Raw genomic sequence first — 27,815 nt, forward strand, 5'->3', positions numbered from 1 at the left:
GGGGGAATGGCAGATGAGGCCCCGTCCTATATTGCCGGCGCCTGTCCTCCATCCTCTGGCTGGTCATAGGGTCCTCTCCAGGCTCGTCCACCAGCCCCTCCTGGTCCAGCGCCTCCTCGCCCATGTGATCACCTCCTCCTCGGAGGTCGCCACCTGTTCCTCCCCCTCCAACCCCAGAACGTCACCCTACTGTTGTGCAGGCAAACAGGGCATCCATGACCTCACTGATCATGAGGTGTCAAAGTTCAGGGCTGCGGCGATCGTGACCACCAACAGGAGGGGGTATCCTCCTCCTCCACATGGTGCAAAGTCCACAAGGACATGGCACCAGTGCCTCGACATCTCCTTGTTGAGACGGAGCTTCCTGCAGTACACACTGTCCGTCATTTGTTCGAAAGACCAGCGAATCCTGTATACCTTGGACTGTCCCGGCCACCCTCTCTGGGACTCGCCCTGCCCTAAACATGGCTGGCAGCGTCCTCGGGATGTTGGCACCTCCCTGTCCTAAACATGGGCCATCACTTAGAGCCTCTGTCGCGCTACTGCCGCCGCAGCCTGCTCTGTCGTATGGCTGCGTTGCCTGCCAACAGCACCAGGAGAGAAGCTTCCACAGGGTGCAAGATATTATCTATCCCGTGTAATATCTGTAAGGAATTGGAGGGAATTTGAGACAGAAAACCAGTGGTGTCTACCTCTCCCATTGCTCCCCCCACCCCCACCAGATCCCCACCATCCAACTCGTCCTGCCAATGCACCCTGGGCCGCACGGGGTCCTTGCTCACCGCACCCCACACTCTGTATCTCAGATACCCGCACATAACATTACCTGGACTGGGCGCTGGACCCCTCCCCGGTGCACACACCCATCCTCTGGTCACTGATATATCCTCGGTGCTGTCGCCCAGCCCCTGAGTGTTCGGATGTTGGCTGCTATGTTTGTGGTGTTGATTCCCGCAGTGTCCAGGCACAGTGTCCAGGCCTCACGGTCTGATTGGGATGCTCGGCAATAACTCCCACATGTTACATGGCACGCCTACCCATGGGGATCCAGTTGGGAGGTGTGAAATGCTCACAACTTCTATTCCCAATTCCCAATTAACAATAGCATTCAGGGGCAGCACGGTGGCTCAGTGGGTTAGCACTGCAGTCTCACGGCGCTGAGGGTCCCAGGTTCGATCCCGGCTCTGGGTCACTGTCCGTGTGGAGTTTGCACATTCTCCCCGTGTTTGCGTGGGTTTCGCCCCCACAACCCAAAGATGTGCAAGGTAGGTGGATTGAACACGCTAAATTGCCCCTTAATTGGAAAAAATTAATTGGGTACTCTAAATTAAAAAAAAAAAACAATAGCATTCAGTCGCGCGTCCAGAGGCCTCCGTGGTCAGTGGGTGCTATGGGGGTCGGTGGGGCTGGCGGGCTTGGCCTGGGGTTGCCCCCAGAACAGGAACCCGCGATCCAGGGGTTGGCCTGATGGACCTGCGGGCGCTGAGACACCCAAACCCCCCTCAGGCCATGGCCAGCCCCATCCCCCCCCCCCCCCCCACTCCGATGGCAGGCCACCCCGATCGAGACCAGCCCCCCAGGGGCTCCCCCACCCACGTTAAAAGCACCGGGGCAGCAACCACAGTGACCCCCAGGTTCATTGCCCGGGAATGAAAATGGCTACTCACCTTCTCGGATCCCCACAGCAGCCCTTCCACCAGCTTCACGTTTTTATAAAGGGGTGTTAATGGGCACCCGCATGACCACTTGCTGGGGAGGCGGTTAGACCACGGAAGGTCATTAGATGGGGAGTCCCTCCCGTGAATTATATGGAGATTAGTCTTAAGTGGTGATTATTGGTTTCTCGCCACGCTACAGTGGGTTCCTGATTTCGCCAACAGGAGTGGCCGGTTAGATCACAAACCGATCGCCACCCAGCGTGGTTCTCGGTTTTGGCCTTTCCCAACGTCCAGCAGCCTCGCTGTTCTCTCACTTAAACACAATGTGGCAATGAAACACGCCCTGAATATAGTTTGGCAGTGGATTTTCTTCAAACTTTTTCCCACCTCCTGCTTTTCAACTTATATGGAGAGGTAGGGAGATGAAATAACATTCCCTAATGTAAAACAAAATTATTGTGTGGTTAGTTCCCATACTGGGGCTTACAGATCAGCTGTATAGTTCAAGGTAATTTTTGCATCTCAAATTAGTCAACATATACGTTCCGATCAATTCTCCAAAAATGCAGTCCATGGATCCCGTGTAGTCAGGATGAACCAAATTAATTCAAAGTTCAACATGGCCGTATTTCACTTTTCTTTTTTCCTTTTAAAAGCACATCAATTTTTCTCCTTTCATTATTTTTGCAAGAGTTAGTTATCTTGTTCTGATGCTCGGGAATGTGCCAACTCCACACGGACAGTGACCCTGGGCCGGGATTTGAACCCGGGTCCTCAGCGCAGTAGGCAGCAATGCTAACCACTGTGCCACTGTGCTGCCCTAAATTCACTGATTTTGACCACACATGTGAAGTCATTAAACTTATTTTGCAGGACTGAATCCAAGTTCTTGATTCCTGGCCACCTCAACAACTAGGGGCTATATTTTCCCAGTCCCGAGGTGGTGCGCTTGGAGAGGGGTTAAAAAATGGGAGGCAACATTGGGATGTCTCCTATTGGTGGGTAGAGCATCAAACCATCTGCCCATTCAAACTGAGCTGGCAGCCAATTGAAGCATGGGCGTGATCACTGGCATTTTGCCAGTGGTGCAGAGGCCGCTAGCTAAATGGAGGTAACCTCCCTTCAGCGGTCCATGGATCCATTAAAGCCAGAGGCTCTATCGCCTTCTATCACCCAAAGGCTGGAGTGGTGGTGGGGTGGGGGGCAGGGGAGAGCTACAACGCAGGTCTCGTTGCTAGCTAGTGCAGACTCAGGACTCCCATATGGTACCAATATTGGAGTCCCAAAGGACACCAGGAAATGCAGTGTTTTTTGGTGGACCTCCAGCCCCTACTGTGGATATAGCCCTTCTCTCCTCTTCTCCTCTTCCATCAAAGCCTGCTCTACAGTGCTTAGCGTCTTGGAGTCCGCTTGCTCCCAGGTATCATTATTCAGTCTTTTTACATGTTACCGGGACTTGCAGAAGAATTTCCGCCACTTGCCCCAGCCATGGCACACCTCGCCTTTAAGAGATGCAGATTGGCTTTAAATAGTGCAGGGCAGCTTTAAACCTTATTAAACCCCTTATGATTTAAGGGCCCTAAACAGCAATGATTGGACGCTGCTTGGATCGCATTCAAGGTTATGTAAGGTAAAGTCGCCATAGTCCCAGATGACCATAGGTTGCTTTCCCATTTGGTGAGGGGGGGGGGGGGGGGGGGGGGGTGCGAAGAGCTGACTGGTGGTGGTTTAACCTGAGGATCACCACACCTCAGGAGAGGGGCAAGGTTGGGAAGGCGGGACCTTCATGAATAACTTCAGCCACTACAGGAATTCAACCCTCACTGCTGGCCTTGTTCTGCATCACAAACCAGCTGTCTAGCCCACTGAGCTAAACCGGCCAGTCCACCTAACCTGCACATCTTTGGACTGTGGGAAGAAACCAGAGCACCCGAGGGAAACCCACCCAGACACGGGGAGAACGTGCAAACTCCAAGGCTGGAATTGAACCCGGGCCCCTGGCACTGTGAGGCAGCAGTGTTAACCACTGTGCCACCATTCTCTGAGTTAGCGACTGCACCAATGTCTCTGAAAAGTACAGAAAGTGGATTTGGAAACTTTTCTCAAGAGTAGTACTTGAACCAGTTTTCTACTTTTCTCATTCTCCTGAAACAATAGGGTCTTCTTGAAACTTTGGTGAATGGGGGGGGGGGGTTCATGGTAGCCTCAGCAAACAGGGATTTGCATATTCAGAAGCAAATGGACAGCCGCCTGTGGGATTTCTTGAGAGATGAATTAAATTGAAATTTTTCTGAAACGCCACAAATCTTATTTTACTTGTACACTCGCAGCCAACATTGATGGATACATCATGTGTAGTCAAATACTGTGAAGGAATTCTTGAGCTGTCACAGCACTGTCCTGTTTCCTGCTGAGCTGATTAGCTTCTGCTCTGCCCTAAGATACTGCCTGTGGTGAGGTAAAAAGGGAAAAGCACTTGAGCCCTTGATGCTATGGAATTTGTTAATCCAGTTGATTGTCATATGACTTGTTACGATACTGAGTTTTTAACCCTTTAAATTGCGATTTTGCACAGTGTGGCATATCTTCACAGCACGTAATGAAGAACTTGTTTTTTTGTCCCGAACACGTGGAGTGACCGTTTTGCAGAAGCTCACTCTACATTTCAAAACCCTCCAAATCCAAGGTTGCACCAGCTGTGCTATCTATGTGAGTCATTGCGCCAGACAATGAGGGAATTAACTTTTCTTTTGCTTGTGAGAGAAAGTGCCATCTTCCGAACAAGTGTGTAAGTTCAACATGATGGGGATGAGGGGGGGGGCTTAGAAAAGTTTTATGCAATATTTAATCTCACTCTGAGACTCACCAGATGTGAGAAAGACCAGAATAGAGAAAGGGTCCCCATCTTTAGGATTCATACCTGCATCAATTAGGAGAGGTTTATTTTGATAGTAGGCGGGAGGCCAATCGAGCCTTGACCAATTTTCATGGTTACGCCTCATTAGAATACTTTTGATGAAATGCAAATGCCTGTTGATCCTGAAGGGCAACTCCACTGATCGGTGGGGGTTGGAATCCCAATACTGTAGCCTTTTTTCCAGAGTTGAACGGCAGTGGGACTTTCAGAAGAGGCTATCTGGGGCTGGGGAGGCAGATGTGAACATTTTTAGTGAGGTTGTTTCCCACTCCCCTCACCTTAGCAAGTCAGGCATAAGTGGAAAAGGGACAGCAAGAGCTGTAAGGAACATCAGCCCCAGTTTATTCACGATAGGTGTGGACAGCTCTTTTAATATAGACTAGTGACGAGGAAAGGCTTGGAGCAAAACAAGTTTTGTTTATCAAAGATTCTAGGGTCAATTTTCATTTGTGTTTTCAGGAGAGAATCATGCCTTTGCTTTCAGCCCCACATGCCTTCCTGCCCCAAGATACCATCCTAATCCCCCATAATATGTGTTCCCACCACCACCCCCCCCCCCTCCCAACCTGCCTCTCAACCCCTCTAACATTGCTTTCAAACCCTTTCTCTGACGTGCCATTCCATTCCACCCCAGTGTGCTCCCCATTCAGTTGCAATGTGATGTGAAGTTGACAAGTACCCAGGGAATGGAACACTGCAACAGTGAAGAGAAAGCATGGGAGTGGAACGATCCTGGCAGTAACTGATTGAATTGAGTCGGGGAAGCACAATAATCCTTGGTGGCTTGGATTGACTGTAGATGATTCTGTTTTCAAACCTCAATGTTAAGTTCCCCCGAGTGTATTTTTAGTATTGCCAGAACCTACTTCCACCCACAATGCAGTACCACTGCTCAGATCTCCCTCTAATGTACCAATTTACAATAGAACATAGAACAGTACAGCACAGAACAGGCCCTTCGGCCCTCGATGTTGTGCCGAGCAATGATCACCCTACTCAAACCCACGTATCCACCCTATACCCGTAACCCAACAACCCCCCCCCCCCCCTTAACCTTACTTTTTAGGACACTACAGGCAATTTAGCATGGCCAATCCACCTAACCCGCACATCTTTGGACTGTGGGAGGAAACCGGAGCACCCGGAGGAAACCCACGCACACACGGGGAGGACGTGCAGACTCCGCACAGACAGTGACCCAGCTGGGAATCGAACCTGGGACCCTGGAGCTGTGAAGCATTTATGCTAACCACCATGCTACCGTGCTGCCGTACATACTGGGGGTATGTACCCCAGTGCCTCCTGACTCTACTTACTTGACTTTGTGGGTGCACATCCTTCGATATGTTCTCAGCCTATAGGTGCAGTCCTAGTGATAGCCACCATGAGCAGTGGCACTGCTGAGCTTCAGGCCCTCTGGTTGCGTTGATAGCTCTTGAGCACAGGCCACTGTCCTTAATCGGACACCAGCACCTAGCGGCAAATGCTGCCCCGAATGCCCACTCAAAGGGGGTTGCCACCGCACCTCCTCACTCCCACTTTTAGCCCTGGTGATGGGAACTCCACTAGTTCTGCTAAAATTCTGTCAGATTATACATTGCACCTTTGTGCTGACAGTGGAAAACGTTATTAAATTGCAAATTTCTACATGAAATACCAGGAAATTTGATTGTATGTTCTATTTACAGATGATGCCTACAGGTTTTGGTTTAACTATATTTATTCACCATCACCGTTTGTTTGTGGATTGCATTAAAGCTTTGATGGATTGTTTATACAAGTGAATATATTTGAGTTCAGACACTTTGCTCAGGTATGTCAGTGAGTTTTTAAGATTAACTATTGTATTTACATTCCTCTTTTTTCATCCTGAAGCAAGCATTTTCATCTCAATATTTAAAAGGAATCGGTTAGATTTTGAGCAGCATTGTTGGGCCAATTCATTCACATCTTTTATTCGGTGAGACTTTTACACTGGAACCTTTTGGAAGCCTTGTCCAACACAACAGTTTATTGTTTGTTGCTAATGTGGTTCTCTGCACAAATTGGAGCAGCTGCTGCATTCTGTGAGGCAGGCATTATTTTGGAAGAAAAATGATTACAGTGTCTTTCTGCAAGGATGAAAGTCTCGTTGTCCCATTTCTCATTGTTTATAACAAGTGCTAATGTTAAAAGAAGTGTTAAGGATGTAGCTTTGCTTTAGTATGCAACAAGCACATAATAGTGAAAGGATTAGCTTCAAACTGTGTCACTGATTGTACAAGCTTCTAGGTCCGATCACCAGGACAGCAGCTTCTCTCCTGGGTTCCTACTGAGCTGGTGTTGAGGTCATTGACCTTACAACAAATTAAAGGACAAAACACTTTTTATCCAGACCCCCAAACTGGTGGAAGTCCTTTGAACAGACTCCTTTTGAGAGGAGTAACTCAATAATATTTTTGTGCTGCCGAGATTGACTTTAGAACACTTCCAGTCTATTGGAGCTGTGCATGCTGTTGCAGACAAGCTGTCTATGCACATTGAACTTTGATTACATTTCGCAGACTTCTGAAATTCCAGTAATAGTTCATTGGGCCTAATCCAAAGTAAATACTGTATCTTATTTTATTCAGAAGCACAAATATAGTCTAAGATTAGTTTTGATAGCGCGTGATGTCTGCTCCCATGTTGTGTTTGCAGTAATCTGCTTATATTAGTGCACCTTGCATTTTAGACGGCATTGCCTCAAATTAAGGTCAATAGAAAAATATTGTTGTTCTGCACATATAGCCACTATGGGATTTCAAGAATTTTATATTTATTGCTTCCTAAAGACCATTTTCAAGGCAGGGGAAAAATTTTTAAAAACCACCATGCTGTGTTTCACTAATTGAAGGTCCTTGCGTACCACTCACTTCTAACCAGTGAAGACATTGGGCGCATTTTAATGGAGTTCTTGCGCCCGACTTGGTATCGTGCGAGGTCGTTTGATCTCACGAAAGGCCTCTCGGGAGATTTGCAACGCTCAAACCGTCTTGTGAGATTTAACGGAATCTCACAAGACGTCACGATCTGGATCTCACCCTCGTTGGGCAAAATCCAGATTAACATATTTAAGTGAGCCATCTGGCTCATTTAAATATGTCTGCACCGGGCAGACATATTTCTGGGCCCTAATTCTCCCAGGCCCCAGGAACTAACAGTCACACCTCAGAGACCTCGCCAGGGTGCTGTTTTAGCACTGGTGGGGGGGGGGGGGGGGGGGGGGGTCTCCCAGACCATTACAGACTGGCTGGTCAGGCTCTGGGTAGGGTGGAACCCTCTCAATCCCGCTGACACCTGGATGCTGCCTGTTTGGCACGTCAGTTCTATTTCTGCTGTTCTTGAACCCGTTCTTCCATGCCCTTGCCGGCAGGTTCAATAGCTGATGATACGACGGGGAGGTTGTAGAATATCAAGAGGCCCAAAAATCTGTTTCACGTCAGCGTGAATTTCCTGCATGAACCTCCACTGATGCGCACAATGGCAGATCGGGAACCCACTGGGGGCAGGCGTGAAACTGATTTGCACTCCGCAAATGAAGGCCCAACCAGAATCTTCTACCCATACCCGATTCTCCAGCGGGAAAACGTCATGCAAAACAGATCTGGAGCAATGTAGCGTGCAGATGTTGGGACGCACCGGAACAATTCCTCGGGGTGCCTCCAGAGTTCGGAATGGAGGCTGCCAGCCACCCTGGACACTGGAAGACCATAGCAGTGGGGAAGGGGGAGCATCTACAAGTAAATCTTCCACATTCAGTGTTATTGAGGAGGCCCATCCTCCAGTCTCAAGAGTGCTCCCAGTGATCCAACTTCATTTTCAGGAGGTCCAACGTCTTTCTTCAGTAGTGGGTCAGTGATTTTGGGGAGCTTTTCAATATGTGCTTGGACACGATGATGGGCTACATGCCATCAGGCCTGCCCCGCCAAAGAATACAGCACAAAACACCCAGTTGCACAATTTAAAAAAAAAAATTTTTAAAAATAAATTTAGAGTACCCAATTATTTTTCCAATTAAGGGGCAGTTTAGAGTGGCCAATCTACCTATCCTGCACATCTTTGGGTTGTGGGGGTGAAACCCACGCAGACACAGGTCGAATGTGCAAACTCCACACGGACAGTGACCCAGGGCCGGGATTCGAACCCGGGTCCTCAGCACCGTAGGCAGCAACACTAACCACTGTGCCACTGTGCTGCCCTCCCCAGTTGCACAATTAATGGGGTCCAGACTAGAAGATATTGTGTGGTTTCCCACCGGTCTCCACAGCAGGAAATACTCCCTGTTTCCTCTCCGGACTTTGTCCCAGACGGGGGGAATTCTACCCATCCAGCTGCTTGACAGTGAGTACCACAAACCAATCGAGCAACAGTGTTGCCTCCCTGAAAGGAAAGATCATGATGTTTAATTATGATGTATTTGAAAGCCTGGCGGAGGTTGACAACATATGATATATGGGGGATGATTTTCCAATATGGAGCCCAAGTGTCCACGTCGTCGTGAACGCCGTCGCGTTTCATGACGGCACGAACCGGGCCCGGGTACGACCAAGTTCACGCCGCTCCAGCCTCCTTTCCCGGCGCCAAATGGGCGCCGTGCCAACCTGCGCATATACAGTTGGGCCATGCCATGCGCGGGGACTTCTTTAGCACGCCGGCCTTGACTCAAGATGGCGTCGGTGTTCAGGGGCCGGCCGTGCAGGAAAGTAGGCCCGTGGGTGGAGAGGCCGGCCCACCGATCAGTGGGCCCCGATCGCGGGCCAGCCCCCATCGGAGGCCCCCCCTGGTGAATAAGCCCCCCCCCCACAGGCTGCCCCCCCAACCATTCACGCAGAGTTCCCGCTGGCAGCAACCAGGGGTGAACGGCGCCGGCGGGACTCTGCCGTTTCCGCACTCAGACAAAGGAAGGTTCAGACATGGAGATAACTTCAACACGTTTATTGAACTATTTACAATTCTCCAACTCGGATTCGCCACTACTGTTAATCCTTCTATAGCTACTCAGACTATCTAACCAGTCTGCTACAATCCACGTGGTGGGTGTGATATTGAATCAACCCTGTGTCTGTACTCACTGAGTGTCTCCACTGGAAAGAGGAAGACCATGTGTGCGGTGTCCTTTATATGGGTTGGTGTAATGACCCCCTGTGGTAGTGTCACCTCTGTGTGTATCGTGAATGCCCCTTGGTCGTGTCCTATCTTACTGACCTATTGGTTGAGTGTCTGTGTGTCATGTCTCTGGTGCTCCCTCTAGTGTCTAGCTAGTCTACGTGTACTTACATTAACCCCTTGTGTATCTACAGTGATGCATATCACCACAGCTATCACCCTCCTACATTGACCAGGCAGCAGGCACTTAAGGACTCCCCAGCCCCAGTACCCTGATAAGTGAGAGCTTGGCCCACTTTCATTTCCTGATGGGCAAGTGGGAGTAGCTTAGTGATAGAAACATGGACAAGCTGGGCCGAAGGGCATGTTTCCATGTTGTAAACATCTATGACCCTCTGATTCTATGGTTGCAAAGGAGTCACAACGTCCTGGGGGGTCACCCTGTATGCCAGCCAGCTAGTCATCATCCATAAAGTGGGAGGTTATGATGGAGCCCTCCTGGCCTTGCCGCATCCCCACTTGGCCTCCATCCTCAGCCTCCTCTGCAAGTTCTTCCTCGGTGCCATCACGCATGTCCTCCTTGTCCGAGGATATGTGCTGCTTTTCCAAGTCATCATCAGGAAGCTCCTTTCCCCGCTGCAGGGCTAGGTTGTGGAGGGCATAGCTGACCACAACAATGTGGGAGTCCCTCTGGGGGCAATTCTGAAAGACCACACTGGACCTGTCAAAGCAGCAGAAACGCACCTTTAAAAGACTGAAGCATCGCTCAATGACCAACCAATCAGGGGAGCCTCATCGTACCTGGCTCCGCAGTGGTCTGTGGCCTCCGCACTGGCGTCATCAGCCATGACCTGAGGAGATGAACTGTCTCCAAGGAAACATCTTTATAGCCTGAGGTGTTCCTCAAAGAACCTAAGATGAAGCTGCCACGCAAAATTCCAGGAAAACGGACACATGAATGCATCACACACATCTACTAGTCGCACACCAGCAGGATATTTAGGGAGTGGAACCCCTTATGATTTATGAAGGGAACTCCCTAATGCCATGGGGTGTGGAGAGTGACATGGGTACAGTCTATTGTCCTCTTCACCTGTGGCAGACCAGCCCTGTAGCCCTCTCATCCTGTTGGGCTTGGTACTGGTCAAAGTGGATGTAATCAACAGTCCTGGCATACAGTGCATCTGTCATATCGTGGACACCTGTGAGATTCCACAGATGTCCCCAGTGGAGCCCTGGAAGAACCCCATGGCGAACAAGTTCAGGGTTCCTGTGATCTTGACAGTCACAGGGAGCCGGTGTCCTCCTCCGCTAAGTGGCGCCACAGCTGCAAAAACATGGCACAGGTGCAGCATTGATGGACCGTGGGGATGGGGTGTCCTTCTAAGGGGCCCGGGTGACCAGGCACGGACCGCCATTGCCATGGTCTGCAAGAGGGATGGGGGTGTTGCACCGGTGCAATGAAATCTGGCTGAACTGGGGTCCCTGGCCCAAGTCCAGCCTCAAAGTCCACCCATTTACCCCCGTTCCCAGTGTGCTGGACCAGTGCCAATTAACTGGTGTCTACGTTCCTGGCCTTCCATGCTCTAACGCCACGCCTACGTGGATCCCCAGGCAGTACATCAAGGGTGGAGGCGGCTTGCTGTGATTCCTGCCCTGAGACCTAGGTCCCCTTTGGCAGCCGTCTTCTGGGGCAACAGAGCCTGGATGGGCCCGGCTGCTGCTTGGACATCCCAGGTGGCGTGGTGCTGCCCTGTTCTGCCCGCTGCTCATTGGATGCACCAGAGACAGGAGAGGGGTGTCCGGGGCGCTGTGGTGTTCCGGAGCCACCCCTGAGGTAGTCATCGGCACGGGCTCCTTCACCTCCTCCTCCCTTGGGGTGCACAATGGCCCCCGAGCTACCCTTGAGATCGGGTGGGAGCGGAGCCATCCACTGAGGCTCCACTGCCACCTGGCGCTGCCAGTCCTGGAGGCCAGCTCCGGTCTCGACCAAGGTCCCGCTGCTCACGGCCATGAAGCACAGGGAGTGGACCACCTCCCTTTGGGACTGTGCCACATCCCCCAGTGACTGTGCCACCTTCCTCTGTGACTGGCTCAGGTCGACTAGTACCTGGGCAATGCCAGCGACGTCCTCAGCCACTGTGACTGGGCCACGCTCTGGAGCGCCACTCCAATGTGCAGGTGGCCCTGGTACATAGCTGCCTGTGACAGGTTATCCCTGTCCTTGGCCTCAGCCACTGCCCGCACAGGACTTGGAAACCTGACTCATGGCCAATACCTTCGACCCCAAGGCCTCCACCACGGACACCACCTGTGTGGTGTTGGCCTCGGTGGCACACATGGTTGGTAACACCTCCAGCCCCTGCACACGATTGGACTCCTCCAACTACACGTGCAGGTGGTGGATGGGTGCTGTTAACCCCACATGCAGTCCCTAGCCTGTGACTATCGATGGATCTGACCAATTGTGTTTGGTGCTGGGGTGGGGGACAACTTAAGGGCCCGCCTCGTCGCCCAGTGAACATGCAAGGCACAAGACATGACACATGATTGGATTGCGGGTTTTGGTAGTGGGTAGTGTTGGGGTGGTGTGGCGGTGGTGGTGGTGGAGGGGGTTGGGGCATGTGGGGGTAGTGGTGTTGGAGGGGGGGGTTGTGGGGTGTGTGGTGGGGTGGGGGGGGTAATGGGGGTGGTGACATGTGTGCCATGGGGAACTGCAACTCAGCGGGGTCTCACTTGCTCGCCAGATGCCAACCTCCGCATCAGTGACCGCCCCCTCTCTAGGCACACCGACCAGGTCCAGTGCGCACTGCTCCGCTGCCATGAGGGGCCGCAAGTCCTGCAGTCCCGCTCCAGTCTTTACCCTCTCCCGGTGGTTCTGGGCTGCCTCCTCCTTGGCAGCGGGGGGCGGGGGGGGGGGAGAGACAGAAAATGCACAATGTTAGACATTCGAATGCATGCAACACAGGGGGTGGGTAGCTGGGGCCTTGTGGCCAGGATACCCGGCTACGGTGGCCGGTATGGGTGCTGGTATGTGGTGCAGAATGCAGTGCCCTTGCCCTCCGGGGCACGGGCGGTGGGTGGGTTACAGGTGTTTGGGACAGGGGTTAGTGCCAGGAGCACACCCTGGCCGCCCTGAGGAGGTCATGTCGTTTTTTACGGCACTAATGTCTGGCCCTGGCAGTGAGGCCCACACTGCTCATGGCATCTGCCACTTGCACCCAGGCCCGGTGAATGGTGGCAGGTGCCAACCTCCTTCCCACCCCAGGATACAGGGTCGCCCAGCTCTCCTCCACGGTGTCTAGCAGGGCCTGGAGCTCAGGGTCAGCAAACTGTGCGTCGCTCTCCGTGCTGCCATCCTGTTGGCTGGGGTGAGTGTGTGTGGGGTGCGGTGTGCTAATATGCGGCTGCAGTTTGTCAGCCTATCGAGTGTCAATCCTGACCCTGACAAATCTGACACTATTTTTCATTGAAATCTATCGTGTTCCACGTGGTGCCGGTGCTAGCCCATTAACGGTTGACTAATTGCTCCGGGAGCAGCGCCAATTCTGGTGTTGTAGAAGTCCACCAATTCTGTCCCAGCATCAACGCTCTGAAACAGAGAATCACTTCCAGGATCTCTCCCCCTCCATCCCCAATCTTTCCTGTTGGCTTTATGCTGACTCTCATGCAAGTTTCTCTCATTCATTCTGTCGCACCAGAGCAGCATTACTTTTATCACTCTTTCTTTCCTCCCTGTCCCCTGGGCTGAAATTGATGCTGTAGTATTAAGAAAGGAGAAAATTGGAAGAACTGTTTCGGAAATCATGTGGAAAAGATTGATCTCTCACTTGCATTCAGTTAGAAAGAGTCAGAAAAGACCAAAATATGACTGGTGTTGAAGGCAAACCACACTGGGGTAGGAATTAGACTGGCCCTAAACAGCAAAGCTCCAAGCCAAATCAAAATTGAACCTTAGGCCTATTTTATATGTTGAGGGTGAGCAGATATTGCACCTCCACTGGCAGCTTGACTCACAATAAAAGTTAATTCTGAGTCACTGGGATTGGTAGCTCTCAGATAGGTTCCAGAATGGGACTGAATTGTGCAATGTGGAAGCCATCACCAGGATCGTAGAGTCAAGGAGCCAAAAATGTAGTTCAAATAAATAAACCCACCATTTTACTTTTGGGGGCACTGAAGAATCTTGAGTTGGGTAGATGTGATGCCTACCTATGTCGTCCAATTGGTAGTTTGCCCCTCACGAATATATTAAAGGTACACCTGGGATGCCTATAAAGGTCCTCATGAAGATACAAGTGAGACCAATGCAGTTTGGGTTCTGAAATCCTCCTGTTAAGCTGGAGGTTTGTGCCTGCTTTATCCCAGAAATAGGGCTAATCTTAAAGCAATTTATCACTGGTCCCAAACACACAGAGAGCCTTCACCAATGTATGAAACTCATAGCCACTTTGAGACGCATATGTTTCATGTTTTGGATCGATTGCCTGAAGTACAGTTATCTCATTTGCAGCCACCTCCATTTTCAGTACTAGGACAAAAAGTCTTTATTCTAACATGAGACGACAATGCTAGTGGAGATATCCTGCCTCGTTTGTCAGGATGTGTGACAAGTAGAAGCAAGATGTTGGTAACGCACAGCTGGTGAGTGAAGTCCTGTGATGAGATGGCAATCAGAGGTCAGAGCTTAAAGCGTGATGTATCTGCATGACCTCCTCCAAGATAAGGCTTTCCAAAAGGTCATAAGACACTGTGATACCTCTGTAAACATTTCTTTTCTGCTATCGGGAATCAGAGAACTGTAGAGAAGAGAATGTGACAGCTTTTTAAAAAATTTCTAATGATTTTGTGAAATGAGCATCTATCTGGAATGTGCTCATTCTACATTGTGAGAGAAGCTGATCTTAAGGGGACAGTGTTTAAAATTCAAAGCAGATTGGCCCAAACCTGTCAGTCAGGAATTTGCAAGTAGCAAAAAGTCCTTTGTTGAGGATTGAATTTTACCATCTTAAACTTGAGAAAATCTGAAGTTGCTTTTGTGGCTCCAGCATTAATGAGGATTGGCAGCTGAAGTAAGCTGCATTTCTGACCTGTTGAAAGAAAAAAATTGAGACAGCTTTGAAAAAAAATTGTATTAAAATTTTGCCTGTCTAATATAAATTAATGCTATTTTAAAAGACTATAAAACCAAAAATGTGGGACTAAAAGCTTCATTCATTCATTGTGTATTTCATCCCCAATTGAGAAACCCTATGCATGCCCAAAGCCACTTAGCTGTACTAAACTGGTGACTGCACTTTCTTGGCAGCTGCTTCGGGATGTCCTGAGGGCCTGAAAGATCGTTATGTATGAGAACCTGGGCGAGATTCTCCATGATGCCCTAATCATGTGATCGGGTGGAGATAGCTCCCGACACCAAAATCGTGGCAGGCGGCAGTTTGACGCTGAATCGCAACGCATGCCACGCATAGTTGAAACACCGTTCGTATATCATTAGCGTGCCCACATGCAATTCTCAGCCTTTGATGGGCCAAGTTCCTGATTGCCGGGTCCGCGTGTGCTCTCACAAATCCTGAACCTGGCATGATGGCTCCTGAGAGAGAGGGCGTACGGACGTACGCTGGCATACTTCACCGACAGTTGTGTCACTGGCCGGGGGGGGGCTTCTGCCAGGGCTGGGGAGAGTAGTGGGGGGGTGGCCAGGAGGTGGCCTATCGGGTCGGGGTGGACGGGTACGTGACATCATTACCGCAGCTGGCAAGGCAGCCATGCAGCTGCGCATGCCGCTGACAGCCCGCTTTAAATCTGGTGCCCTGGGTCATTTATTTCTTTAATTGTGGTATGCTGCTTATCTGACCCGTTTATCTGCATAACTCAAACACATTCAATCAAAATACTAACTTCATTATTTACACCTCCACAATGTTAACCACCTATTCAACTACTTGCCTTGCTGCAGCTGAAAGTTTTGTATACGCGATTCCTGAATTAAGAATTAAATTCTCCAACACTCTCTTCCTCACCAGCCCCTTGAATGCCACCTACACAAATTAGATGAGCAGAGAATCGTTTCTGATGCTGAAATTGCGGCAGGTGCCGATTTGACGCCAAATCGTAATTCTTCATCGCTTCGACAGCGGCGCCAATGAATTCTGGAATGCACGTACAGTAAACATCATTTGCATATCATTAGCGAGCCCGACCCGGTATTCTCCAGGGCCTCCACGATTCTCCCCCTCCGATGGGCCAAATTCCCCATGGTGAGGTTCACCTGTGCTTTTAAAAATTGTGAGACCAGTGTTGTGGCTGAGAGGAGTGGAGGTAGGCCAAGGGAGGCGCGACTGTGGGCTGCCTGGCCAGACAGTGGCCAGGCTGGCTGTGTTTGTGGGAGAGAGGGGGTGCTGCCAAGGCCAGGGGAGTTTATGGCGGAATGGACTGAGTGGCCAGGGTGTCCCCCCCACGGGACTGGGGTGATGTCCAGGCATGGACCGCCATTACCCCAGCCTGCAAGCCAGCCATCTTTCTGCGCACCCCATTGACAATCCACCTTGCCTCTGGTTCTGCAGAGTGACACCCACCTGATGGGTGCCCCCATCCCTACGCCCCACCCTCCGGCATACCAACCACAATCCAACCGGCTACCACCCGCTGGCAGGGCATCAAGCGGACCACTCAAAGGCAGCGTCCACTGTAGCCCCCTGTGGGGGCGCCAGGAGGGAGCCACAGAGCATACCGCTGGCAAGGGTGGGATTCAAACCCAGGTCTCCAAATCATTATCCTGTATCTCTAGATTACCAGTCCAGGGATAATACCACAAGGCCACTGCCTCTCCAAATAAACAACTGTAAATTATTCCAGCTGCCATGGCAGGATTTGAACCCATGACCCAGCATTAGCCTGGGCCTCTGGATTGCTATCCTGGTGGCATTACCACTACCCACCATCTCCCCACTGAATATTGATGCACTGGGTGTGAACTGACTGGTTAATATCCAAATGACAGCATTGGAACCGAAGGACACAATCAATGTGACATGAAGTTGTAAAGTGTAAAAACGACATCATCCCTGGGTGGGATCAAACCACCAACCTTTCAGTTAACAGACAAGCGGGCTAACCGATCGCGCCACAGAGACAACTGCTACAAACTCAACACAAGAACCATACCTCAAGACCAACAAACGGGCAAAAAGACACAAGAGTTTGTCTGGGATTTGAACTCACGACTTCTCGCAAGCTCTCCATTATAACACCCAAAGCGAGAATCATACCAACGAACCACTGGTGAGACCGCAGAACCACCTGAGTGTCAATCGTGAATCTGGCCAATCCCACACCGCTTCTCAGTGGAATCGATTGTGTTCCACGTGGTGCCAGTGCTAGCCCCTTAACAGTCGCTGAATCAGTCTAGGTGCGGCACCAGTTTTGCTGTTCATGAATTCTGCACTGGGGGCAGCATGGTGGCGCAGTGGATTAGCCCTGCTGCCTCACGGCGCCGAAGTCCCAGGTTCGATCCCGGCTCTGGGTCACTGTCCGTGTGGAGTTTGCACATTCTCCCCGTGTCTGCGTGGGTTTCACCCCCACAACCCAAAGATGTGCAGAGTAGGTGGATTGACCACGCTAAATTGCCCCTTAATTGGAAAAAATGAATTGGGTACTCTAAATTTTAAAAATAAAAAATGAATTCTGCACTTTGGGCTGGATTCTCCGATTTTGCGGTTATGTCTGGAGGAAACATCTGGTCTTACGAAGAAAATGTCGGCACCGCCCCCGCATTGATGGGCTAGCAACCGGGCCATGTAAAGCCCCCCTGGCTTTACCTGCAGATATGGACAGAGAATGGCAGGGTTCAAGGCCGCACGTGCGCACGGTGGCGATTTGTGGCGGCCGTGCCGTACAACATGGTACCGGCTGCGCGTGGATCCGGTCTGCCAGATAGTGTCCCCATGTGACCCCCTTCGCCAATGCCAGACCGCCCCCACCAGTCCCGCCGAAGCCCACCCTGCCAGCGGAACTGCTTCCCCCCCCCCCCCCCCCCCCCCGACTGGGAGGGCTGAGAGGGCATGCGACCGACGCTATCGGGAAGTCAGCCCATCGGGGGCAGGGCCTCACGTGACGTCCTGAGGCTGAACCAAAGGCGTGCAGCGTACTCAGCGATTACGCCATTTTTGAGGTGGCAGAGTATCCAAAAACCGCGCCGCCTCCCCCCCCCCCCCCCCCCCCCCCCATTTTCAGCGTAAAAACGGATTCTCCGGTCAATCGCTGAACGCGACTTTGGCATGGTCAATCGGAGAATCCAGCCATTAATCTCAGGAACGGAGAATGTTGCCCCTTGTGTTTCTTACTACTAACCAGAAAGGTTCAGTCCTTGTCCCTCCAGGACATCCACTCTCTCCAGCAGCATGATGTTCTCCTGAGGCATTTCTTTCCTTCCCTATCTATACTGAACACCTTGCATCAGGATTATTTAATACCCAGTATTTTGTGAGCCATGGGGCCACAATGGTCTTGTCATTGGACTAGTAACCCAGAGACTCAGGGTAATGCTCTGGGGTCTCAAATTCAAATCCCATCATGGCGGACGGTGAAATTTGAATTCAATAAAAATGTGGAATTGAAAGTTTAATCATGAAACCAAAGTCGTAAAAAAAAAATCTGGTCTTTTAGGGAAGAAAATCTGCTGTCTTTACCTGGCCTGGCCTACTTGTCTGTCTAAAATGGTGTCCGCCAAAATACATTGGGAAAAGTGGCCAGGTTCAGGGACAGACAGGCTGCAGCTTGCAAATGAACAAAATAAACAAAAAGCCCAGGAAAAAGGCCGTTAAGAGGCCATCCTGGGACAATGGCTTTAAATGGAATCGACATAAAATGGCAGAGTTGGTGGCGTCTATTTTCCTTATTTGGGAAGGCCTATGTGCCTCGGACACCAACGGCCATGGTCGGCAGTGACACGCCCCACCAACAAGGGAGCGGATCGTAATTCAACGTTATCGATCAGGGTGGTCAAGCCCTGATCAATTGATTGGGCATTCACCTGGGACCACCCAAATAAGTGCAAAGACTTCTGGGGATAAAAGGTACTGCACACCCCACTACTTGCTCTCTCAACAGCACCTAACAACAGTGACCCTTCACCAGCCGAAGAGGAAGACCATCCACGCCATTGACGGAAGGACCAGAGCCAAGGACAAAGACGACCAGCAACAGACTTCCAGAACTGCCAGAGTACGGATTCCAGATAATGTCATATCTGCCCGGTACTTGCCAGTCACCTGGAAGTTAAGTTAAGGGCGGGATTCTCCGATCCCGCGCCACGCCACTCCGATGCCTGGCCGCTGATTCCCCAGCGACCAGAGAATCGGCGGCAATTGCGCCGGCGCGGTCGCCGCGGTGCCGGTCGGGGGCCGTTGAACCGATCGGCGGGCGGCTCATTCTGGAGGGGGGTCCTATGTTCCTCCGCGCCAGGCCCCTGTGGGGCTCTGCCATGTTGCCCGAGGGCCTGCGCGGAGACGGCCGTAGTGCGCATGCGGATCGACGCAGGCCATGGTGGGCAGGCTTTTGGCGTTGGAGCAGCGCACAGCACTCTGTCGTCATTCTAGCCCCTTAGGAAGGGGTGAATGCCTGGGCCTGGAGGCCCATTGACGCCGGCATCAACACTTGGCAGGGATTGCAGAAAATCCCGGCCAAGGTCTTTCTTATGTGTATTAGCTTAGAGTGCAACTTGCATTTGTGTGTGATTGACTAACGTTAACGATTGTGTGACAGTGAATAAAAGTGTATGATTGTACAAAAGAATTTGAGGTCATTTGTCCATCGCATACGAGTTAAAGACACACTGTGGTTTCGGCACAACACTCCAGATCCACACAGCAATGTGCTCACTCTTAGCTGACCCCCACTGAAATGATCTAGCAAGCCACTTAAGTCAAGTGCAACAAATGCTGGTCCAGCCAGCGACATTCACATCCCAAGAACGAATGAAAAAAAGGTCTCTCTTACTGCCTCAACATCATGGCAGGGATTCTCCGGTATCCGGTGGGCGAGCCATACCGGCGCCAAAGAGTGGCGTGAACCACTCCGGCGTCGGGCCGCCCGGAAGGTGCGGAATCCTACACATCTTCGGGGGCTAGGCTGGCGCTGGAGTGATTGGCGCGGTGCCAACCGGCACTGAAGGGCCTCTGCCACCCGACGCGAGTTGGCGCATGTGCAGGTGCGCCAGCGTGTTCCCAGGACCGCTGGTGTGATTCCTGCGCATGTGCAGGGGGGTTTCTTCTGCGCCAGGGCGGAGCTTTACACAGGCCGGCCTGGAGGGAAAGAGTGCCCCACAGCACAGGCCCTGCTGCAGATCGGTGGGCCCTGATCCTCCCCAATAAACTTGCCAATCGCATCACACGGACACACTCCTGGCTCTCTGGAAGTGTGAACTGTTCAAGACCTGCTGTATAGGCCCCACCTCCCCCCAAAGCTGGTCCCATTGTCGCTGGAATCCAAAGCCTTCCCTACTGCACCATCTATCCTGCTGGCACTGGGAGTGATCCAGATTTTACAACCTGTTTTACTAGTCTCTTAGCTAGCTTCCTAAATACCGGTTGCTTGATTGGAGTTCTATTGTCCGGGGAAAATGGGCCATTAAAATGTAATCGAGCAGGTTTTCAGTCAGGTCTGGTTACATGTGTTTTAGATGCACATAGGCTGTGTATCTGTCTGAGTCGTGGGTTGGCCATAATTCCCATGGTCCTTTGCAGGTTGCCACCTTAGATAGCTACAAACTGACTTCACAAAAACAAGTTACTAAAGCAAAGTACTTTGGATACTGGAAATCTGGTAAGAAAACAGAAAATGCTGCAAATACTTAGCAGGTCAGGCAGCATCTGTGGAGAGAGAAACAGAGTTTCAGGTCAATAACAAAATATCTGGTTAATGCCACGTTGCTGTTGAGGGGCACCTTGAGTGTTTCCTACATTATAAAAATGACTACACGTTTTTTAAAAAGTACTTTGTTGGCTATGAAGAACTTTCAGATATCCTGAAATCATGAAAAATACTGGGCTGGATTCTCCCAGAATGGGACTATATCCACATGCCGGAGTACAAATGCTGGAGTTTTACTCTGGAGATTCCTGGGAACAAGTACAGCTAATTCACAGCCCTGCAGGGGACTAGCAGGGACCTGCAGTAATTCACGCAGTTTTAACTGCGGATACGTGCCCCCACACTTGCGGTTTTGAGTCCGCGCATGTGCATGGCGACGGCCTCCAACAGCCGGACCAAGCGCTATGGAGGACTCGGACCGCGGAGGCAGGCACAGAAATTAGAGCCACCCAATTAGCTACGTGCCCGAGGTTCTGACCGTGCGGATCACAACCCTGGCCGCCTATAAGGCCCCCCCCCAGTGTCCGATCTCCCCGCCCCCCCCCCCCCCCCCACCAGGGCGGCCGCGGACTGAGTCCGCAGCCGCCATGTGAGCATCCCGACCGGCGATAGCAGGTTCGTTCCACTCCGTTTCATGGCCAGTCGGGAGCAGAGGATCGCAGGGTTGGCCTCAGCCGCGCGGCGTACTCCGCGATCACGGCGATTCTCGGGTCTCGGAGAATAGCTGGAACGGCGCCCAGCCCGATCTCGGCGTGAAATTGAATTCTCTGCACCGTCACCAATCGCGATTTCGACACGGGGCTGCGGAGAATCCAGCCCACTATATAAAAGCAAGTTTTTCTTTTCAAAAGGACCATCTGCCTTGACTGCTTTTTCATATCTCTTGACAATTTCTTGTCCCATTTCCTTCTCCATCCATGAAATAACTTGAGAACCTTCTCTGCAAAAAATGCACAACACAAATACAAGTTCATATTGAGTAAGTGTTTTCAGAATATCGGTGTTGTATGTGGTTCATATGTGCAGTTTTGATGCACGTGACATCTTGCCCTTCCTTGCTTTTATTAATTCATGGGATGTTGGCATCGTTGGCTGGGCATTTGTTGCCCATTTAAGAGTCAACCACATTGCTGTGGATATGGAGTCGCATGTAGGCCAGACCAGGTAAGGATGATAGATTTCCTCCCCTAAAGTACATTAATGAACCAGATGGGTTTCAGTAGAAAACCTTACTGTTTGAAACTTTTAATTTGAATTTCACCATCTGTCATGGCGGGATTCGAACCCAGGTCTCCAGACTTTGAGTCTCTGGATTCCTGGTCCAGCGACAATACCACTACACGAGTTTTTAAAAACATTTTTTTAGCGTACCCAATTCATTTTTCCCAATTAAGGGGTACTTTTAGTGTGGCCAATCCACCTACCCTGCACATCTTTGGGTTGTGGGGGCGAAAGGAGAATGTGCAAACTCCACACGGACAGTGGCCCAGAGCCAGGATCAAACTTGGGACCTCGGCGCCGTGAGGCAGCAGTGCTAACCACTGCATCACCGTGCTGCCCATGTGTATGAGAGTTTAACAACAAAATAATGGTTCTTTGCAATGGAAAAAGAGTTCTGGTCCTCAATAACCTTTTGAAGAAATTAATGCTTCACACATGGTTATCTTTAAAGATAAACATCTGCAGTGGAGGTTATATAGGCCAGAGCATCATTTTTTTTCTGTCAAAACGAGGTAAAGTATCAGCAGAGTATCAGTAGAGAACATATGAGTGAATAATGCAGCCCGTGCCTCAACTTCCAACATGATAAAACCTTGGCAGAAGCAGCAGCAACATTCAGTAATATAAGCAGGCTGATTTATTTTGTAGCATTCAATATTATCGGCAAATATCATCAAAAGAAAACCCCTGAAAGAATAATAATTCTTTTGGAAGCTAAAGAAAAGTTCAGGGTCTTTTGAGGCGACCAGAATCAATCCTATTGACACAAATGCGTTTCAGTCCGGATAAGCTCTCAGTTTCAATTTAGAATGAATCGACATAATAAATGCAGCTGTCATTTTTTTGTCCCACAGTAAAATCTCAAGAGGCAATGAGATGAAACAGTTTATTGTTGACGTTGGTGTGAGAAGGAGATTGGCCGGGAAAGGTGGGCTAAATTTAAGAGAGATAGGAAGATAACATGAGACAGGAGAACATTTAGACGTATGACAAAAAGATTACCATGTGGTGTAGAATTCATATCTGCGTTGGGAAAGTGCAAATTCTGGTAAATTGGCGAGGATGATCGAGCAAAGTCCAGCAGTGGAGGGAGGCTCCTAACCAAGCTTACTGGAGGAGGTAGGGAAGCCAGAAATGTCAGTATGCCCATAATAGAGCAACTGTATATTCAGGAAGGAAGGACAGTGCAAAGGAATATTTAAAAGTTGTGAGAGATGGTTTTGGCAAGGGAAAGATTTTCAATTCATCCTGTACAACAGTAAGGTTTTCTACTTAATGGAATATTTCTGCTGAGCCTCAAATTCCTTGTGCAACGAAAGTAATGGTTCTTTCAGAAATGTATTTCTTTTTTGACCCCTGGAACATACCGTCAGTAGAAGGAATGTACATATTAAGAATCACATACCATTCGCTCCTGGTCCACTAGGTGTGTTCACCTTGGGATCAAACCCATTAGAGCACCTTGTAGTCATAACTTCACCATCTTTGCATGATAAGAATTCTGGAAAAAACCTAGGGCTGAGTTTTCCTGGCCCCATGGTGGCAAGCTTGGAGGTGGGAAAGCCTGGAAAATAGGGGGGAGTCGCATCGAGATGGCTACATGTTGTATTCCCGCCACGAGGGAACTTCCCTGGGGCCAGGCTGGGAAGTGGATCAGTTGACTACTTCATTGCCAACCAACATTGTTCAAGGCAGAAAATGCTGGAAATACACAGCAGGTCGGGCAGCATCTCTGGAGAGAGAAGCAGAGGTTATGGGCAAGGATTTCACTGTTTTTAAAATATTCTTCCATGACATTTGGGTATTGCTGGCAAATCCAGCAATGATATTTGCCGATAATATTGAATGCTACAAAATAAATCAGCCTGCTTATATTACTGAATGTTGCTGCTGCTTCTGCCAAGGTTTTATCATGTTGGAAGTTGCCAATCCCTAATTGCTCTTGAACCAAATGGCTTGCTAAACCATTTCAAAGGGCAGTTAAGAGACAATCTAATTTCTTTTGTTCTGGAGTTGCATGTAGGCTAGACCAGGTAAGGGTGGTAGATTTTCTTCCGAAAGGGCTTTTCAGATCAATCAATGATAATTTAAAAAAAAAATTTAGATTACCCAATTATTTTTTTCCAATTAAGGGGCAATTTAGCATTGGCAAATCCACCTACTCTGCACATTTTTGGGTTGTGGGGGCGAAACCCACGCAGACACGGGGAGAATGTGCATACTCCACACGGACAGTGACCCAGAGCCGGGATCGAACCTGGGATCTCAGCGCCGTGAGGCGGTTGTGCTAACCACGAGGCCACCGTGCTGCCCTCAATCAATGATAGTTTAACGGTAAGCATTACTGATACTCGTTTGCAATTCCGGATTTAGTAATTTAACTTCCACTACCTGCCATGGTGAGATTTGAATTCCTGTCCCCTGACATTTGCCTGGGCCTCAGGATTACTTGTCCAGTGACATTACTACTACAAAGAACAAAGAACAAAGAAAAGTACAGCACAGGAAAAGTTCAGCCCTCCAAACCTGTGCCAACCATGCTGCCCGTCTAAACTAAAGTCTTCTACACTTCCGCGGTCCATATCCCTCTATTCCCATCCTATTCATTTATTTGTCAAGATGCCCCTTAAACTCCTCCACCATCCCCAGAATCCCCGCCTCTGGACACTCACCGTCACATTTAAATGTGGGTCCGAATGGGAAACAGTCATTCAATGTGATTTTCCTGAAGCGGTCAATGAATAGAAAATGGGCAGGCTCACCATCCAATTAAGGATGGAATATGGCTGGAAAATTCAGACCTATAATAATTGGTGAGATTCTCCGTTTGGGAGACTAGGGGCTGGATTCTCCGATTCTGGGGCTATGTCCCCACGCTGGCGTGGGAATGGTGGTGTTATGGTGGCGCAAAACGGCCACAGATTCTGCGCCTGTAGAGGCTGCGCCGTGCTTCATGGCAGCGGCCGTTCGCGGACCCGGCCTGCAAAATAGTCCCCCCTTCATCCAGATCGCACACCCCGGGCCACACCCACACAGTGCCCCCATCCCCGAATAATGTCCCCACCTGCCTGCGGATCGGCCCTCCCCCGACTGTGGCAGTGCCGGACTGAGTCCGCAGCCGCCACACCGAGTTCCCGACGGATGAGACCACACGCGACTGAAATTGTCGGGAACTCGGCCGGTCGGGGGCGGAGCATCGGGGGGCGGAGCATCGGGGGTGCGGACCTCAGGCAATGTCCTGAGGCCGTCGATACGTGGCGTGGCGAACTCCTGGAGTACGCCGCTTTGGAGGGGGCGGCGCATCGCGAAAGCAGCGCCGTCCCCTGATTTGGTTGGGATCTCGGATTCTCCGGCCGTTTGCTGAACACAATTTCGGCATCGACGACCAGAGAATCCAGCCCGAGGAGCGGGATTTTCCGTTGCCCGGTGCCGATACCGTAATCAGCGATCGGCCGGAGAATCCTTTCCGCCGCCTAAATTGGGGGCGGAGCCGGTTTGACACGGTTTTCTATTGTCTTCACCCCCTTTGAAATGACATCATTGCGTCACTTGCCGCATGCCATTGGAATGGCATTGGCGCATCTACGGAAGGCCCTCCCCCGATGCTCCGTCCCTGATGGGTCTAGGTCCCAACCGCGTGGGGGACGTGTGGTCTTTGCGGTCAGGAACCTGGTGTGGTGCGGTGGACTGTGTCCAGCGCCGCCTCAGACGGCTGGCAGCCATGCTGCTGGCTGGGGGGGGCTTCCCTGAGGGCTGGGGGGACTGATGGTGGTTGGCCAGGAGGTGTCCCGGGGGGGCAGTATTTGGCACGGCAGGCGCCATGTTGTACGGCCCGACCGCTGCAGGTCATCACCGTGTGCATGGGGGGACCTGGCCATTCTCTGGCCGTTTTTAATATGGGAGCCAGGGGTTTTACCTGGTACGGCTGCTAGCTCCTCACTGGTCGCGGAATCAGTAAGGGTTTGCGCCGATTTTGGCATCGTAAAACACCACAGTTCCCACATCAGCGTCAGCCCACAGTTTCCTGCCGGTGTTGAATTGCAATGGATTTGCACTCCCAATCCTTAGCCATTCAAACCAAATTCATGCATGGCGAGGATTGCAAGACATCCCCGAGAGAATCCAGGGGATTGGGCATCCATTGGGCTGCCATTTTAAGCTGGTGGCCTGATAGTGAGATCCAGCGGCTGGTCACCCCCCTCTGCATCACAATTTAGCCCCCCATGCCCCATCTGCAATGCAATTCAGCCCACCCCCCCCCCTTCCCTCAATTACAGGGATGACCAGACCCTCCTAACCCACAGAAACCCCCTCAATGAAAAGCTCTGCTAATTCCCTGGTTTGCAGTGGGGCAGCAGTTCTTTTTTGTTTAAATGGAGTACCCAATTATTTTTTTTTCCCAATTAAGGGGCAATTTAGCATGGCCAATCCACCTAACCTGCACATCTTTGGGTTGTGGGTGTGAAACCCTAGCAGACACGGGGAGAATTAGCAGACACGGGGAGAATGAGCAAACTCCACACGGACAGTGACCCAGAGCCGGAATTCGAACCCGGGTCCTCAGAATGCCGCAGTCCCAGTGCTAACCACTGCTGCGCCACGTGCCACCCTTGGGGAAGCAGTTCTGAGGAGTGCCAACACCTGGTAGGTTACTGATTAAGCATGGCCACGACCCCCCCTCCCTTCCCCCCGGCCCACACAGCCACCCCTCAACAAGCTCGACAATTTTCGAGAGTTTCTCAGAGTTTTCAGCCTCTCACTCCCCCTCAACAGCCATGGCTCCCAGGCCCTGCTTGTAAATACTTACACCAATTCGCGTTCGGGTGACCTCCGTCTAAGAGGGGCGGAATATTGCTGGGGGGGGGGGGGGGGGGGGGCAGTAAATCATGAACTGCCCAACACGTTAATGAGATTTAAATCCATGCAAATGACTGTTTTGCGTGGACTCGCTGGTGCGGGGTGCAGGAGCAAGTCAACTGATTCTGTGCTGAGCACAAATTGCGATTTTTCCATTGCACGCTCCTCTCTGCCCAATCACAATTCTCGCTGCCGGTGCCAGGAAGTGGAGAATTCAGCCCAATAGCACAAATTGAGTTTCTCTTGTCTTTTGCACTTATTCATAAAGCATTGTGTTAGAAGACGGTCCCACCTACAGGATTATCCCATTCATCAGCATTGCGGGTTTCTGCTGATTACGCCTGTTTACAGACTTTTGAGGAGACTCTATAATTAAGCATTTTTTAAAGGACACCGATAGACACATTTTCAAAGGTTTTGAATGTTTTTTCAACTTACTAAGAAGCTGATTATTGTGCACCAATGCAGCTAGCAAATTAATACAGTAGCACTGGGCATGATTAGGCTACTGCATTGCACCAAACGCAGAGCGGGGCACAACGGGTGAATCCTGCGAGAATCGCAAATCCAGCTACGTGCCAGGCTGATCGCGAGACACTCGACTTTCTTCGCCTGGTATGATCTGGATCTTGCCCTCACTGGGCATGATCCAGCTCAGCGTATTTAAATGGCTCATTTAATTCCCCGGATGCCACATTTGTCCAGCGACGGGAATCAACAGCTGCACCTGTGAGACCATGACCGAGTGCCATTTAGCACTGGTTTCGACAAACGTGGGCCAGGCGTGCCGGGGCCTCGGGGAGGTCTCACAGACGATTAGAGCTCCCTGGGTGGTTGGGGACAGGGCAGACTAGTACCCTGGCACTCTCCCTGGCATCTGGGCACCTTGGCATTACCAGTCTTGTACCCAGACAGTATCACCTATGGCCCTTGGTAGTGGCACCCGGGTGCCAAGTTGTCACTGCCAGGGGTTGGGCACGGGTGGGCCTTGCCCATTAAAGGGAGCTGAGAAGGGGTTCCATGGGCCACTAGAAGGTTGGAGGGGTCTAGAAAGCAGTGGGGGGGGGGGGGGGGGGGGGGGGGGGGGCTGAAATGTGGGTTAAATGCAGAGAATGGGGCTGCCCATCACAATTGGACCCCAATTTGCGAGGAGCCATTCCTGC

This window comes from Scyliorhinus canicula, chromosome 7, assembly GCF_902713615.1.
Source record: "Scyliorhinus canicula chromosome 7, sScyCan1.1, whole genome shotgun sequence".
Taxonomy (NCBI): Eukaryota; Metazoa; Chordata; class Chondrichthyes; order Carcharhiniformes; family Scyliorhinidae; genus Scyliorhinus; species Scyliorhinus canicula.